General features: G+C 44.1%; 1 protein-coding gene and 1 long non-coding RNA gene across 2 annotated transcripts in view; one reads left to right on the forward strand and one right to left on the reverse strand.

Moving 5' to 3' along the window:
- fam3c (FAM3 metabolism regulating signaling molecule C) overlaps positions 1-16,403 on the reverse strand; it is a 37,679-nt gene that overhangs the window by 14,009 nt on the left and 7,267 nt on the right. The gene's annotated exons all lie outside the window — the stretch shown is intronic.
- LOC138406742 (uncharacterized) lies at positions 15,553-16,124 on the forward strand. The gene is made up of 2 exons (XR_011240098.1): positions 15,553-15,683; positions 15,839-16,124. It is a non-coding gene; the product is annotated as an uncharacterized lncRNA (long non-coding RNA).

Consider the following 16,403-nt stretch of genomic DNA (forward strand, 5'->3'; position numbering starts at 1 on the left):
TCTTTCCTTTCATCATTGTTGTTTCCCATTCCTAGTAATTTCTGTAACTAAGCAACCAGCTGCAGAATAGACAACCTGCTTCCTGTTTACGTGTGATGTGCATGTAATTATGGCGAAAAGGAGATAAAACACTCGTCTGGACAAAGTTTAAAAACTTATCAGCGTGAACGTATAGCCTAAGCAAGTAATCCACGCTTCAAGTCACAAAATGACCGGCTGCTTGGGATGCAAATCAGCGAGTCTTGGGAGGATCCACAGAGATGCCATAGTGGGAGATAGTATCCGCTGTGTTTGCATGTCCTGGAGGGATCTGAACAGCAGGGACCGAACCGGCCTGCTGGAGAAACACAGGCCGACAAATGACGGCAGACGATGCGTGAATCTGATGGCACAACTCTCTGTTCCTTATCTGTCAAACTGCTCTCTGTGTACCATAACAAGTTTGTCTGATAATCCTGCACTACACAAGATCAAGTGTGCGTTTGAGTGTCTGTGTGTGAGTGTCTGTGTGAGTGTCTGTGTTTGTGTGTGTGTGCGTCTGTATGGGTGTATGCAAAATGGATTGTGTACTTGTGTGTGTGTGTGTGGCTGATAAGCGTAAACAGTCCTCTCAGACTGTAGCATTTGCCTACACTGATTACATCTCCTTTGCCAAGCAAATCAGTCTTGTTCCTTATTGCTGCAATACACACGCACACACACGCGCACACACACGCACACACACGCACACACACACACACACTCACACACAACGTGATACGTAAACACTTCAGCTCATCTGAACCGTTCAGAACTTCCCCTTTTGTGCTGCAGTGTCGACAAACAGGCGGTTTAGTCCACGAAGATGAGAAGAGGGAGATGATGATCTTGGATGATGATGAACTCATACTTTCCTGAGCTCCTGTGTGCTAATGAAAGGCTTTATGGAGATGGGCTGTTAAGGGATTTATAATTTCAGGGCTGCGTTGGTGCTAAAGAGCCGTAATGAGCCGTGGAGCCTGGTGGGTCCTCTGACTGGAGAGCTAGAGGGTAAAGGCCTCCCGTGGATCCTGATTCTGTACGTATATATATATATATAGCTCGCCGGTAACTAACACTGAGCTTGATTAGGGCTCAACCTTCTCGGATCCGGTCCTAAATAAAATGTTGGCGACCCTGAGTGTGAAAGCTGGATGAGTTTCAGTGAAAACAGATGTACAAGATTTGGAGTTTCTTGTTCTGTGCAACTTGCCCTAAAGAGAAGCTGTACCTCTGCCAGATTTCATTCAGCTCATGCCAAACATTGCAGTTTACTATTTTCTCCGATGTGATGAAATCATTGTTTACGATGCTTTCGATGTGAGTCACTCAGCGTCTAGAGCATCTGGTGATGTGCAGCTGTTGGCTTCAATGACACGTGGACCAAAACTGGTTCCGCCTGTGGACCTGCAACTGTGGCCACACGACCTTTAGGACCCTTCAGCAATAAACCAGTCTCCAAAGTTTGTGTCTTTCTTGCTCCAGTCCCGTCTTCAAGAGGAAACAAGGTTTTACTGCAGGTGATTGGGTGTTTTTTGTTCTCAAGTTAAAAACATTGAAACTTCACACTACAGAAGATCCTTAGGGCCGAACACAGGCACTGCATGTTGAGAGTAAAGTCAAACTAATTCAGAGGAAGATGTTTTTTTTGATTTCATGAATAGAGTCAAACTGCCAATGAAGTCAAAATGTTATGAATTCCAAAGTCAAAATGTCAAGTACAAAGTGGAAATGTATATTTGAACAAATCTTGAGAATAAAGTGGAAATGTTGAAATTAAAGCCAAACTAATTCATTGGTGAGCTGCCATTGTTCCATCTTTCCAGTCCAGAGTTTCCGAGTTACGAAAACCAATTCTGTCAACTTCATGAAATCATCTACATCTCCTATTTGACAAAATTTCAGTAAATTGATATATTCTTAAAGTTCTACTTTCTTCCTATCACGCTCTGTGAAGATTCCACGATTCAACCAGTTTTAAAATTGTAAATCAATGTTTGTGGGGGAAGAAAGGTCACTGCTTCATCCGTCTTTTCTGTCAGCGTTGCTCCACATGTGAGCCAATCCAAACTTCAGCTGATTGTGGAGACGGGAGACACAGAGGAGGAACACAGGAGCTCATTCACCACGGCCGCCACGCTCACAGAGGCTTGTGATTTGGCCTTTTAACATCTGCATACACACACACACACACACAGATCTGCAGAAAGCTGTTTGTCTCTGTTCTTCCCTTTTTTCCATCACATGGCTGCACAGTCCGAGAAAAAAATAAATCAAGAGTTGAAGGCAATAATGTCTCTTCTTTCTGTAAATGTTTTTACTCGACAAACCGTAGCTGGAGCGGTGAGACAAAAATCCCCACACTTTCCCGAAAGAGGAAACTGGCTCTGTCACTACACTGCCACCAGAAAGAGAAGTGTTTTTTTTTTTTCAAGAAAGAGATAAAAACAACGAGGCCAAGTCCGTTTTTTTTAATGCTTACAAATGGAAAAAGTGAAAACTTTAGTACGAGCTTGCAACCATCCTCTTATAGCTCTCATAAGTAAGAAGGGGTTCTCGAACTTTGACTCGCAGTCCATCATATTCACAGATCTTTGTAAATTGGTCCCTTTATCACTCTGACCTAAAACACAGGGTCGTGTGTACAGAAGATTCAAATGAGGTTATGCTGCAGGGAGAGATTAGGAAACATTGACAAGCATTTCCTCTTTTGAATCTCAGGCTGAAAGACCACTTATTTTCAAAGACAGTTCCATGAATATTGGTTTCATTTTTGAAAACAATTTAAGGAAAGGAACATAACAGGATGTCAATTTTTCTGTTTTCATATTGCAAAAGTCAATATTCCCATTTTGTAAATTGTGTAAAAGCCGCCCCCTTTATTTGAATGGGTGTATTTTAGTCCTGTTCTGTTCTTCTTTCTTTGCGTTGCTTGATTTATATTAGTTTTGTGTTATTTCCCCCCTTTTTTTTTTAACCATTTAATGAGGTTATCCGAGATGAGGAAACAGTGAGAGCACTCGAGCTTTGTAACATGTTTTCATGCCCTAACGATGCCATGTTGAAACAGGAAATTGATCGTACACACCGAGACAAAGCTGTAGAAGACACACAAAGCCCACGGACTGAAATCACACATGCAAATTGAGTAATGAAAGCCGGTGGGTCAAGGTAACCTGATGTGAGATATTCAGATCAGCTCTCTGCTTGTGCCACGCATGTCGAAAATTACATTTGTGATCAATCTCCGCTCCTCTTTCCTCACACTTAACAATCAGCTCCACGTCTGAACCCCCCTCCTCCTCTCCGCTCTCTCAATAATAACCTGATTTCATACAGACACACTGTCACACAATTTCCACATCTTCACCTTGCTGCAAGGACGTTGTGCGTACGAAGCGAAAAAGGTTTTACATACATTAGAATACAGAATGCTTGGTGGCTTAATGTCTCTGGGTGTGAAAGCGTAGAAAATGTGATCCTCTGAGTACAATGTGTGGGTCGGGGGTATTGTCTATGATTGGGTGTGTTGTCTTTCTTGGCCACACAATGCCGTATGGATTATATTTGCATTTGTCCCCTAAAGATACAATTCACTGCTACATGTGGAGACCTTTCCAGGGGGATGGGTAATATCCTTTGAGAAATGTTTTGCATACAAAATACTGGATATCTCTTTTGTCTCTGCATCTGTAAAGGTTGTTGTTTTAATGTTGATATTCAAGTGTTTGATTAAACATCGTATCTACCAACTTATTCGTCTGTCCATCTGTCCCTCAACGTCAGAATAATTTCCTGTTTGGTGTTTTGTTTTCAAAGTACAGGCACATTTACTTTGTTGGCACTGAGCAGAATTACAGAGCTTTTATTCTGAAAGTTGTGAACCTGTCGATCTGAAGATTGTGTCCATTGCTTAACAGATCTCTGAAATAAACAACACGCAAAGTAGGAAAAATTAAAAGCAATTAGGTCAATTATTTTGTTTCATTTCTTGAAAAAACATTAACTATAAAATCTTCATTGCAGATAAACCAGGTAGGATGAACACAAAGTATTCTAACTTCACTCAGCAGCGTGGAATGTTCATAAAAAGCTCTGCACACAACATCCGACACACAAACAATAAAACTGCGACAGCATATTGTAGAACAGTTTGAGGAGGACTCACTAATGACGAGAATAATTCTGAAGTAGCTCCGCGGTGAAACCACAGGACAAGGACAGAGGCCGGTGGTGATTAAAGCTCAACGTGTCAACTGTCGTGATACTTTGTGTGATTTGATCGTGGAAAAAACTGAGTGATGAGCAGCTGTTTGTCTTTCTGGTAACTCTGGGAATATAAAACTCTCAACAATATTGTGCACTGAATGACGACATTAATAAACCCCTGAGCCAAACGTTTTCCTAGAAGCCTCTTCCTGTTTTGGCCGAGCACTGGTTGCAAATTTCTATGAAGCTGTGACTCAGACTGAGAGCGCTGGTCGGGTTTTTGCGGCCAGTAGCCGTTGTTCTCTTTCTCCTTGGTCGCCAAGGGAAACATGAGGCCTGTTTTTGTTTCACAAAAACTAATGCCACGCTCGCTGCCTCTTATAAAAAACCCACTACAGCTGTAGCTACATGCAGCTGCGCCTCGCTTGTTGTGTCGTCAGTGTCATATATCGACTTTTAACACTAGTTCTAGAAAATCTGATTTAAAGATCACTCGACTAAATCTGAAAGGTTTCTGCTCTTATTTAAAAAAGATAAACATTCGCTTGTCCAGCTAACTAGCTCGGTACCAGCTAGCTTTTTCAAAGTACAATAGCAGCTAAATCGAATTATAAATTTCAATTTTTGGGGGGGCCCCACAAGTGATGGTACAGTTGCTGCACATTGAATCAAGTGAAAAGCAGCAAACCTAAGCAATATCAGTATTATCCGTTAAAGGTTGAATAGAGAAAGAGAAAGGAAGAGGTAGAGAATGGTGTGTGTTATAGAAGGCGGGCAGAGAGGAAGATGGATGATGGGGGGGCGTTGGGATAGACAACAGAAAGGCCAGGCAGACATCAGCATTTACCTCATTACCATTCCTCTTAGTGTCTCTGGAGTTGATGAATCAAACGGTATGAGAGCAATTTCATTACAGACAGCAAATAGGGAACGGGGGGGCTGGAAGGGAATGTGGGAGAGTGGAGGGAGATAAAGTGCACAGTATAAACAACAACCAAAAGCTATTATTTCAAGCTCGACGTCGTCCTCCCACACGCTGGTTTGATATAACAGGAAAAAGGCCACTTCTTTCTTTTAAAAACACATTTCATTGTCCCGCTCCATATGGTTCAAACCTTATATCAAGTGACATACACACAAAGCAGCGCTAACAGCCGCTGTCAGTGCACGGCATACGTTAGATTGTCTCCCTCGTCAATCTATGCGCAGTGAGGTGTGAACGCTCATATCTACGCTCACATCACCTCAGTTTGTTTCCTCTCCCACACTTCATGTAGCACAATCATTGTAGTAGAATCCAGCAGAACGGTCAATTTTCCCTGAGCAAATTATTGTTTGCTCTACCTTCATCATCGCTGCAGACCGACCCAGCCGGTTATGTATGAAGCGGAAAGTGTGTGTGGGGGTGAAAGCTAAAAAAAAAAAAGTAGATATGACGTGACAAACTAAATTACCTGGTGAGATGGCAGGTTTTTATGAGGGGTAATGATTCAGCTTTTAAAAGGACATATAAATGAATTATGAATGGTTTGTTAGGAAAAGAAGCGTGTAGTGTTTTGGAAAGTGCCAAAGGGATCAACACGCAGACGATTAGCAGTCCCGGGATTCCACAACCTGACGCAGATCCTCAGTCATCAATTCGGAGGAGGTGGGGGGTCAAATAAGGTGGTGTGAGTTTGTGCGTGTTGACTGAGTGACTGTCAGAGTGTCTGTGTTTTAAAAGTCCTCTGTGACCCTAAGGGCCCTGATAGTACGAGCGTATCTGTCCGGAACTGGAAAGATTGGTTGCAAAGAGCTGATAAACAAACAAGGCCTTTTGTGGTCAGAGCGTCAAGAGAACAAAATTAGAAAAAGCACTCAGTCGGGGTCAAAGGCTGACGCGAGCGCCGCAGCTGCTCCACCGCCGTGATTTTTCCATGCATGCTTCACCTGCTTACAGTCATCGTGGTCTTCAGTCGGTCGCATTCTTACGTGTGACAAATAATTGACTGTTTTATTAGATCAGCGTGTTGTGACTGATGACTCCCGGTGTTTCGTCTTTTCTACGAAATCTTCATCTCACAGATGTGGGTTTATTTACAGTACACAGATACAGGTTCTGCCGTTTACTGAAATTATGTCAAGGAAAGTGTAAACAGTTACAGCGACGAGACGGCATGGGGGTCATGAGATTGCTTTCCAGAGATACAATATCAAAATTAAATTAAAACAAAAGTGTTCCCACAATCCAACTGTTTTTTTTCACCGAAATGTCCTGATACGCAGCAGCAACAATGAAGCATTTTGTTCCACAATGTTCTCACAACATAACTGGAAAAACAAATTACTGGTGTATCGCGTTCTGTTTTTATCTGTTGTGTTCTTGTGAAGTCTGCTGTGATGCTGCGAGCCAGGATCTGAGCGCAGTAACAATGAGCTCCTGCTGAGGAAGCCGAGCCTGGGCTTTTTAAACGACCTGCAACCACGCGGTTCTGGCTCGCTGACACCTGATAAACTCCACTCCTCAGGGGGCCGAACGCTGGACACGATAACGAGGCTGGAGCTGCTTCCACGCTCCCGCGGTATGAAGGTGCATTACTGTGCTTCTGCTTTACCTATGTGGAGAAACGGCTCCTGCGTGCACAGACAGAAACACACAAAACCACAACCAAACACCGACGGTTATTATCCAAAGTGCTCGAAGGCCCTGCTTCAATCTGAGTTTTATGGCCACAGTGGAGCTTTTACTCTCTCTGCAGGCTCTGCATTAAAACTGTTAACTATGTCAACATTTGCAAAACAGAAATCAACCATGTCTCTGTCTCCAGGGGAGGAGTTCTGTCAAAGTTTACCATCAAACACTTACAATCAGCAGCCACACCTAGCGGTACATATATTTTCATCTGCGTTTGTTTGCTGTACAAGTTTTTGCAAATACTACTGGATGGATTACCACCAAAAGGATTCATCATAACCTTAGAAGAAGGAGATGCAGACATAAGCAGCTGGACTGACAAAATAAAGAAGTAGCAGAGGAAATATGCAATTTGCGCGTGATCAACCGGGCGTCATGTTTCTAGTTTGCCAGTAGAGGAGAGAAGCTATTGCATGTTGTGTAAGTGGGTTTTTGACCAGTGGAAAAAGAGCTTCATAATTCAAGCGAATTTTGACATTTTAGTAGAATTTCCCACTTCCACATTTTGTCAGCTCTGAGACACCAGTGAGTTATTTCCTCCGACCACAATCCTGCTTCTTTCACCTCAAGGCTACGATGGCTCCTGCTTGACAGAAGATACTGTATACGTGAGCATTTTCTGCAAACAAGCAACAACAATGTACGTCTCTTCCTCTGAGGCGAGGCAGCTACAAAGTTATAAATAGGACTATAGGGGGGAAATGTGCACACTGCAAACAAACACAGCACAAAAACATCAGGAAAACATTCCTAAGAAGAAAGAGAACCTAATCATTTGCATAGTGCTTTCACGACTGAAGTTTTAGAAGAATTATAATCAGCGATCATATGTTTCAAACTATTTTGAAAGAGAAATAAGAGAATATTCATATAGAAATGAACAATTAGCATATGTTCTGTGTCAGTGGAGATATTTTGTGCATAAATCCACAATGATAGAGTGCTCATGTAAGACGAGAGGCAGATATGAGGAGGAGGTTGGGCTGTATGGGATTTTAAACTGCCAGAGCTTGTTAGGTGAAAGTCATGTTGACTCTATGATTAAACATCCTCTGTAATGGAGATATGTTCCTTTGTGCTGGGGTGCAAACTCTGCGTGCGTGCATGTGACATGCTAGTGTGCAAATGTGCGCGTGAGTGTCTCCATCTTCCCTGTGTCATCCATCCCTCCCTGGTGAACTCTGTGTGCCATTAAAGGGATGGCAAGGCTGCAGCCATTAGTGTAACAGGATCAGACCATTGAGAGCCGCACAGGCACACACAGACACACACAGACACACACACGTCTGCTCAGTATCAAACTATAACCACTGTTTCCTTCCCAGCACTTAAGTGGGCCTTCAAGTAGGCTGTTGGAGTAAGACAGAAGAAAGGGGATCAAAGAATCTGTACCCTTGCTGCCCACTATTTGACAGGAAGTTAAACCAATGCTGCCGTCAGACACTGGATGTGAGAAGTCAAATGTTGGAATCAGTTGCTCCTGACACTTTCTGGAACTTTTCCTGCCAGCATTCAAGATTTGAGGATACAGCATGAAAAAAATCCGGCAGGCGTGCAGAAGACGTATTTAATTATTTGTTATTATTTAACTATTTCTCTTTACTTCTACTCTTGCTTGAAGAAGAAAGTGCGGTTGATGTTTTTTTAGCGACACAGTCTGACATCAGTCCGCTTTACAACATCGAGGCTGCAACATTGAAGAACACCTGACTAACGTTAACATCTCAGGATGAGAAAGAGGAACCGTACACGTAGAAGACGCTGATGAAGACGTCAACATGTGAACACGTCTGACTCCATCTCCTTCTGCGTTCCTCACACATGAAATGGAAACTCTTGATTTCAAGTCTGAAAACAGCTCAACACATGAATGAGAGAGAGGAAAGCAGCAGTGAACCTCCCCCCTCGCAGGAGAGAGGAATACTGGAAGTCTCCTTGTTTTTCCTGAGGCGCTCGCGGCCACATCTCTTCCAGTAAAGCTCTAATTATCACCAAACTGACGCAGATTACTGGAGGAGAGAGAGATCAGGAGAAATGGCAGCGAGAGTTTTCAAACAATGGCAAACAAAACTGATATTGAGGTCACATGATGAGGGCAAATAGAGACTAAATGAGTTGATTCTGTTACTCACTAAACACCCCCCCACCCTGTGCCTACAGCCGACAGAGACAGAGGAGGTTTTGTCCTTGGTTGTTATTAGCATTTTGCACAAGATGATAAATTTTTTTTACACCGTTTGAAAACCGCTCAAACGTTTTGAAAAGACGAAGCTGAGGAAAAAACGAGATCCGCAGTTGTCTGTCTCTGTTGTTCTCCGGTAATGAAAATGCTGTTGATTGAATTAGGAAACATGACGAACGGTTCCTCGTGCCGGCCTTGAGCCGTGGGCGGGCGTGACCAAATGGGCTGCGGGCCATATTTGGACAGCTTTGGGCCAAATGGTGTTGCGTTTCCACACGGCTCGTATAACGCGGGACGCCATTTGCCGCGAGGGGCAGAGATCAGAGATGTTATGAAAAACGATCTAAGAGTTGGGGGGGGGGGGCTGAAATGAAACACACATGTCGCTGCGGTGGTGGATATACGCAGGCAATCAAGCAGACAATGAAACCCAAACATAGACTCACACATACAGGCCGAGAACATAAACACACAGACAGAATCGTACATGGCTCATGCAAGAGCTCAAAATATCTGGAACTGGTCTGACGAGACACTCCCTCGACCATCTGTCCAATCACCTTCACGGCGTGTTTTTCCTCAATCACCTCTATCAATCCTGTTAACCACCACACCCCTCCGGCTCTATTCTCTCTCTCTCACACACCCACACCCACACACACACACACACAGATGTTGTTTTGCCAGAGCAGCCGGAGCTCTCCCATCGCCAGGTATTTCTGGATTCTCATTGGTCACCTGCGGAGCGAGATTGCAACACCCTCCAAGGGTTCAGTGACCTTCACTCTCCGAGTCACTGCGGAGCATCAACATCTGACAAGTGAATGACTCAGAGGGAAGTCGGCTGCAGTATTTCTTACTGTGTGTGTGTTTTCAGTGAGTGTTCAGCTGAAACACACACACAGAGATACTCATGTAAGCATCTCTGTACGCACAATGTAGGTACATCCACGTTACAAGTTTTAGTTTTAAGATGCATCACCGTTGCTTCTGTTACGTACACATGTGAACGATTGTACAACAGTAAAGACAGCAGGGTAACCATCGCTTGTAACTGCTAATCTATGTTGTGTTTTACTCTGGGAGCCGGTTGTTTTCATTCCAGGAGTGAGTGATGTGATAGGAAAGGTTATGTCACGACCGAAAAAACATCCAAGCAGCTCCAAGTGTCTATGTCACTGTTTTCCAAACAGAGCCTCAGAGTTTTGAGGTTAAAAACTGTGAGCTGTGTTTCCAAACTTCTCCCTTTGAGCAGCTCTAAACTCAGGAGTGGCGTGGACGGTCGGAGTATCCGCAGCAGAGTTGATGTGTTTGCAAATGAAAACGTAATCGTGTGGATGTAGCCTTGATCCTTCAATAACAACAACTGCAGACTGGGGGTGTGTGAGACTCTGTTGACGCTCAAGTGCCCTCAGGGTTTGAGCTGTTTCCAAAGAATCACCTGGGGAATGTGATCAACACAACTCTCATAGGGTGTGTGTGTGTTTATATATGTAAGTGTGTGTGTGTGTGTGCTCGGGCATGCCACACGGTGTAGGTGCAGGTTGAACCTGTGAGACACCTGCGTCCTTTTCATGGCAGTGAAAAAACAGAGCAGACAGTCCTGCGTTTGTGCAGCGGGGGGGGGGGGGACTGTGAAATACCCTCACCTACGATGTATACAGTCGGCTTTGCGGGTTCTCAAAAGTACACACACCAAATGGTAAAGCAACAAGACGACCATTAGTGGACCTCTGTTTTTTCAGGCTGCAATTACCTCAGAGGCCTTTCCCGTCGGCATGGTCCCTCTGTAGAATCCATCTAACGCTGTTTTTCACAAAGTAAAAGCATCGCGGAGGTAACGCCACATTAAACAGACCGTATATAATACAACACACATAATACACCACAGTGAAGCACATCACAGTATTACAGTATATCTTTCAACACGTGCGTATTCAGGGGGAGTATCAGAGCGTCTTCTCAAATAGCCACATCCTGTCACTTTCAGCATCTCATATGAGAATTTGATCTTGTACCTCCACCCTTAGGAAACATAATAAAGGTTTAGGAGACAATAACAACCTCTGTCGTTCCGAGAAGACAGGCAGTGATACCAAGTAGAGGAAATCCTCACGGCATACTGACCAGCTTCAATCACGCTCCCTTGACTCAACGCTCTGATTCCCTGATTCCCCTATTCCTCATTCTTGGGAATTACGGAGCTTCTCATGGAGTTAAACGCACATTGTGTGGATTCTAAGTAGTTTTCAGGACGACCTCAGATGCTGAACTGATAAAGACGGTTACTAAATGCCATTTGTTACACTTCTATTTCCAGGGTTTAAAAGAACACTGTGTGGAAATCAATTTCCACATGCTTTGTATTAGTGCCGCTAACTGTGTGCATGCACAGTACCTGTCTCTGGTCTACTGGACATCATCTAACACGTCGCTGCTGAGCCTCAACCCGCTGCAGATCTGAGACACGGTGTCAGGCCGCCCCCCTCGTCTGAAAGCTCCCCTCCAGACATTGTTTTCACAGCCGACACGGCCGTGTTTCTGAGTTTACATTCAAGGCTGGTTGTGCAGACAAATGGTGTAAAGTTCAACAATGTCCAGCTCAACGTGCTCCAGTAAGAGAACACAGGAGAGGATATTTCAACCTGGAGAAAACCCACACAGAGAGAACCAAGGCAAACCAGGAACCTTCTTGCTACGAGGGGACCACTGTTCCATGTAAGAATATGTATTGCAAAAGCCTACAAGAATCTAGCATAGGCTGCAAATTCTTTATTTTACGTAGCACTGGGTCATGCAGTAATAAAAATCTTATCGCTTGTTCCCTAAAACAGCAACAGTCAGCCCTGCCACTGAGCACAAGATCAATTTCTCAGCTCTAAAGACACTAAAGAGAGCGCTGTGATACTAACATTCAAACAACTTAGAGCAGTGTTGTTAATAATTTGGGATTTTATGGAGTACTTCCATATGTGTTGTGGAGCGAAGGGCATGCAGGATGCAAAGTGATGCAGTGGAATTTATGAGGTGGCTGTATTTATGGGACAAGCTGCACAGGCTTACCAGAAAAATAGAGCGTAACTCTCTGCCCTCACTACTCTCTCTGCACCATCTAGATATGGCTCCACGAGTAAGCATGTAATCATGGTGACACTTGGTATGCCACATAAATAAATATATATAACGGTGCAATAACTCTTGTCAAAGGCATTGATTTTGTTGGGAGAGAAAACTTTCTCACGTGCTGCATCTATCGCCTCGAATGTGGTCGAGCGTCCTCCAGCTCCCTCAGCAGGTTTCACAGAGTGAACGTCCCACCTGCTTTATAGCCTCCAGAACAAGCAGGTCAAAAGGAATGCGCATGACGACTTCAGCCACTTAACACCTGTGATGCAAACGAGGTAGTAACCTGAGCGCCAATGCGCGCTGCTGCAGTAAGGCACCGTGCATCAGCGTGGGGAGGAATCCCGGCTTCAGGAGTGATGGAGCTCAAATGGAGGAAAGTAGAGGAGAGAGTGCTGTCTAGACTGTTTTATAATGAATGAAGAGGATTCAATGTTCTAGCGGGCGACTTTAATGTGATGTAACGTCTGCATGAACTCAAGTTGGAAATTCTGTGAGAGAAAAAGGGGTCACACTACCCGACACTATCAACAACACGGAATTGTACCCTGGTTACGGGTGAGCAAAACTCGGTGCGGTAATGATCGGTATCTAGGTCCCATCGATACAAACCCTCGACCAATCGTTTCAACCCATTTTCAGAGCATCAACTAATTAAAACCTGGATGTCTGTAGGTTTTTGAATCTATTATTTAATCCTGTTGAGTGGATTGAAATTGCACGTCATAAAAAGTTTCCTCCGCTTCCTGTGCCTCCACAGTACTTTTGTACTTTTTCCTGAGCACTGCTACAAAACTGAGCAGAAAACTCTGTCTCTTCCCATTATAATGACAAATATCGTGCGTCCTCTGAGCTTGTGCACTCACATAAATAACACACAGCTGCTTAGACAGATAGTATTCACATATTTGGCTGCGGCTTCGACACAACATGAAAAAAATATGCAATTCCATAAACTAGTGTTGAAAAATACACCAGTTTGAGGAAGTGATACAACTGTTGATACAACTCAGTCTAAAGAAAAAACAAAGACACTGGGGAAGTCAAACCGGTTCATTGTTTTTCCACAGTCCAGTTGGGCGTGTGTATAAAGTGGGATGTGTCTGTTTTCCAGCTGCAACGATCGGACCCACCTCGACTTCCCGTCACCAAGCGACAAAAAGTCCGAGTGACAACTGTGAGTGAGACCTTTGTCTTAGCGACGAAACCAGAGGGACGTGTGTGTAATTGTGCCGTGTTATCCATTAGCGAGGGGGGAAAAGGTTAGTGCTGTCTAAGAGCTGAGCGTTTTATTCGTGTTAAAACTTTTTCAGGTTTACAGTGAAAAAGAAGTCCTGGTGACAAACCTGTGAGTCAAAACAACGCATCCACTGTCACGACAACAACGACTCAGACAGGTTTGAGTCCAACGCCCTGTCCACACGAAAGCAGATATTTTGCAAACCAGACTTTTTCTGGTCCTCACGCGAACATGTTTTAAGTCACTAAAATACAGTTTTAGAAACTCCTCATGTGAATATTTCAGCGTTTGGGAAACAATGACGTCACAGTTTACTTCTCACATGCCGACTATTGCTTTGTGTAATGAACACGCCCCAGAAACAACAACAACAATAACAACAACAACAACAACAATGGCGGCTATATAATTATTTCTTTATGTTCGGTGAGCACCGCTCGGTCTAATTACAAGTTTGCAGTTAAATTTAGCGTCACTGCAGCACATTACCGACAATCACATGGCCTCTGCCTCGCCCAACATTATTTAGACCACAATGTTCTGCTCTGGTGTTTGACGGATCACTGATGTGCACTTAATGTCCACGTACTTGCGTATGAATGAACAAGTGTTTGTTGTTATTTTTGTGTTCTGGTCTGGATAGAGATATTTTGTAAAACGAAGGTTGTGTGGATGGAGATTTGAGGGGAACATATATATGCACCAGTGTAAACAACCCCTGATCCTTTGCGCAGATCGTTGAGATCTGTCTGAGGGTCTGTGTGCATCTGACCATTGTTTGTGTTCGTTTACGTATCGATCGTCATCAGCAATCGATCCGGCCGAGCGTCTGCGGCAGGCGCTGCGTTTGTCTGTCTCTGCTGAGGTCAGCAGGAAGTTCCCACAGGCCCGCAGAGTATAAACACAGCTGTGTGTGTCTGTGGAGGTGGAGCAAAAAGCAAGGGCACCGAGGTCACTGCTTAAATTGACATGGGGGAGTGAGGGGGTAAAGTGTGGGGGTTGAGGAACCTGAAAGAAACTGTTGTGTAGGAAAAGAAAATTGAGTTGGAGGCTTGGTGTGCGGAGCTGGACGTAAACAAAAGGGCTGGGCCGTGTTTGGGGTCCAGTATCAGATAAGACTGGGGGAGTGGTCTGCAAATCCAGATAAAATAAGACCATACAAATAACAGTAGAGGCTCCGCCCTAATCCAGGAGCTTCATACTTTATCTTAAGGCCTGGGGGGGGGGCATGAAGGCCTTTAAAGGGATAATGTTGAAAATACAAACTCCTGGAAGAGACGACAGTAATTTCAGACTGCGTGATAACAATATATTATAGTTTCTTTGCGTGTCACACGGGTCCAGTTGGGTCAAGATAAATGGGCATAGTGACATCATCCCTTTATGTTTAAACTTTCTTTAGCAAGGTTTACGGCACAAACGCAGGGAGCTAAGCTGCTGCTTGTTTTGCAGCAAACAGAAGCAACTTGGTCAAGGCGGGTGAAAGGTCAGAGTTCAGGCAACTGGGAACAGGAGAGCTGAGCTGCTCAGCCTCTTTGAGAGGAGAGCAGCTTTGTTTAGAGGACAGATTTATTTTGAGAAGCAGGCAGAAGGGAAAGAAAGAACGAAAAAAAAAAAGCTCTTTTTATCCACAACAAAAACATCACCCTCCTCTTCTGTTTCGTGAGAGCGAGTTACCCTCGCAGTCCCGAGGCCGCGGGCTCCCACAAGATGTCTCATCATCAGAGGGTTAAGTGATGGGAAATATTCTGCGCTGATACATAATGCATCATATAGCGTGTCTTATATAAGACGAGCTGGAGATGGTTCACTCCTACACCCCGTCTTTTTCAACGCACAGAGAGGACTCTGCCTACACGAACGTCGACCGACATCAACGCACGCACAAGCACATATACATCCTCTCACTGCACACGGACAGGACGCTGCAGCAGCTGCCGAACACATGCCCTCACTTACGTAAACACAAGGGGACGGTCAGAGGGACATCACATGTGGAGATCAGATGAGATCTGAGGGGGAGCACCGCAGCGTTTCTTTTTTTAGTTTTTGCAGAGAATAAGGAAGAGCTCTGCGGTGAGGGGAACTCTAAAGGCCAGAGGGACAAAGCATGAGGGGTCACGTGCTACCAACAGTTCCCTGTGAGACTGTGTGTTTATTTTATTTTTAAGGGAGTAGAGATCCACAGATGAAAGTACACATCAGACATGTTGGATTACTGTAGTCTTGAGACTAAGGTATCGATATATTTTGACTTTCCCATAACATAATGCAAGGTTTGAAATCCCCCTGGAGGACAACAGCGGGGTCGTCCTCATTAATAAACATAGTATTGATTATATATCAGGACTGAAATGAAAAAAATACTAATGGTCCTTCATTTTTCTCGCAGGAACAGCCTGAGGCCCCCGAGCTGAGAGGACGCCCCAACGACTACGCCAACCCACAGCCACGTGAGAATCCCCTTAAATTGGGTGATGCTCCGAAATCCTCATAACAAGATAGTTCACCATGATTGAAATCTCCATAGACGATCATTGAATCTGGACTCCCTCGAGAGCGCCCCCTACACAACGAGGACATTTCAAACACAAACACTATCTGTCATGATGTTCTCAGCATGTGTCCCTGATCATTATTCTCATGTCCGACATATAAATTAAACAGTCTGACATTAACTGTTCGCTTCATTTGAACCTGATTCCTTTTGTTCAACATGTCTAAACACTTGTGCTGATTCTTTCATTCATGGGTTGATGTTTTATTCTGCTGATATTTTCATAATAATTAAAAACACATTGATGATAAGGAAACACACGCCTGGTTTATATTAAATGTTCGATATAACTGAGGCACAACACAACATACACAACATAGACTGAGATCACAAACCTCAGGCCACACAGTCTGGAATAAATGAGGCAATGGCGCCCCCTGCCTCTCAATTTAAAGACATC

Source organism: Paralichthys olivaceus, chromosome 23 (assembly GCF_024713975.1).
Source record: "Paralichthys olivaceus isolate ysfri-2021 chromosome 23, ASM2471397v2, whole genome shotgun sequence".
Lineage (NCBI taxonomy): Eukaryota > Metazoa > Chordata > Actinopteri > Pleuronectiformes > Paralichthyidae > Paralichthys > Paralichthys olivaceus.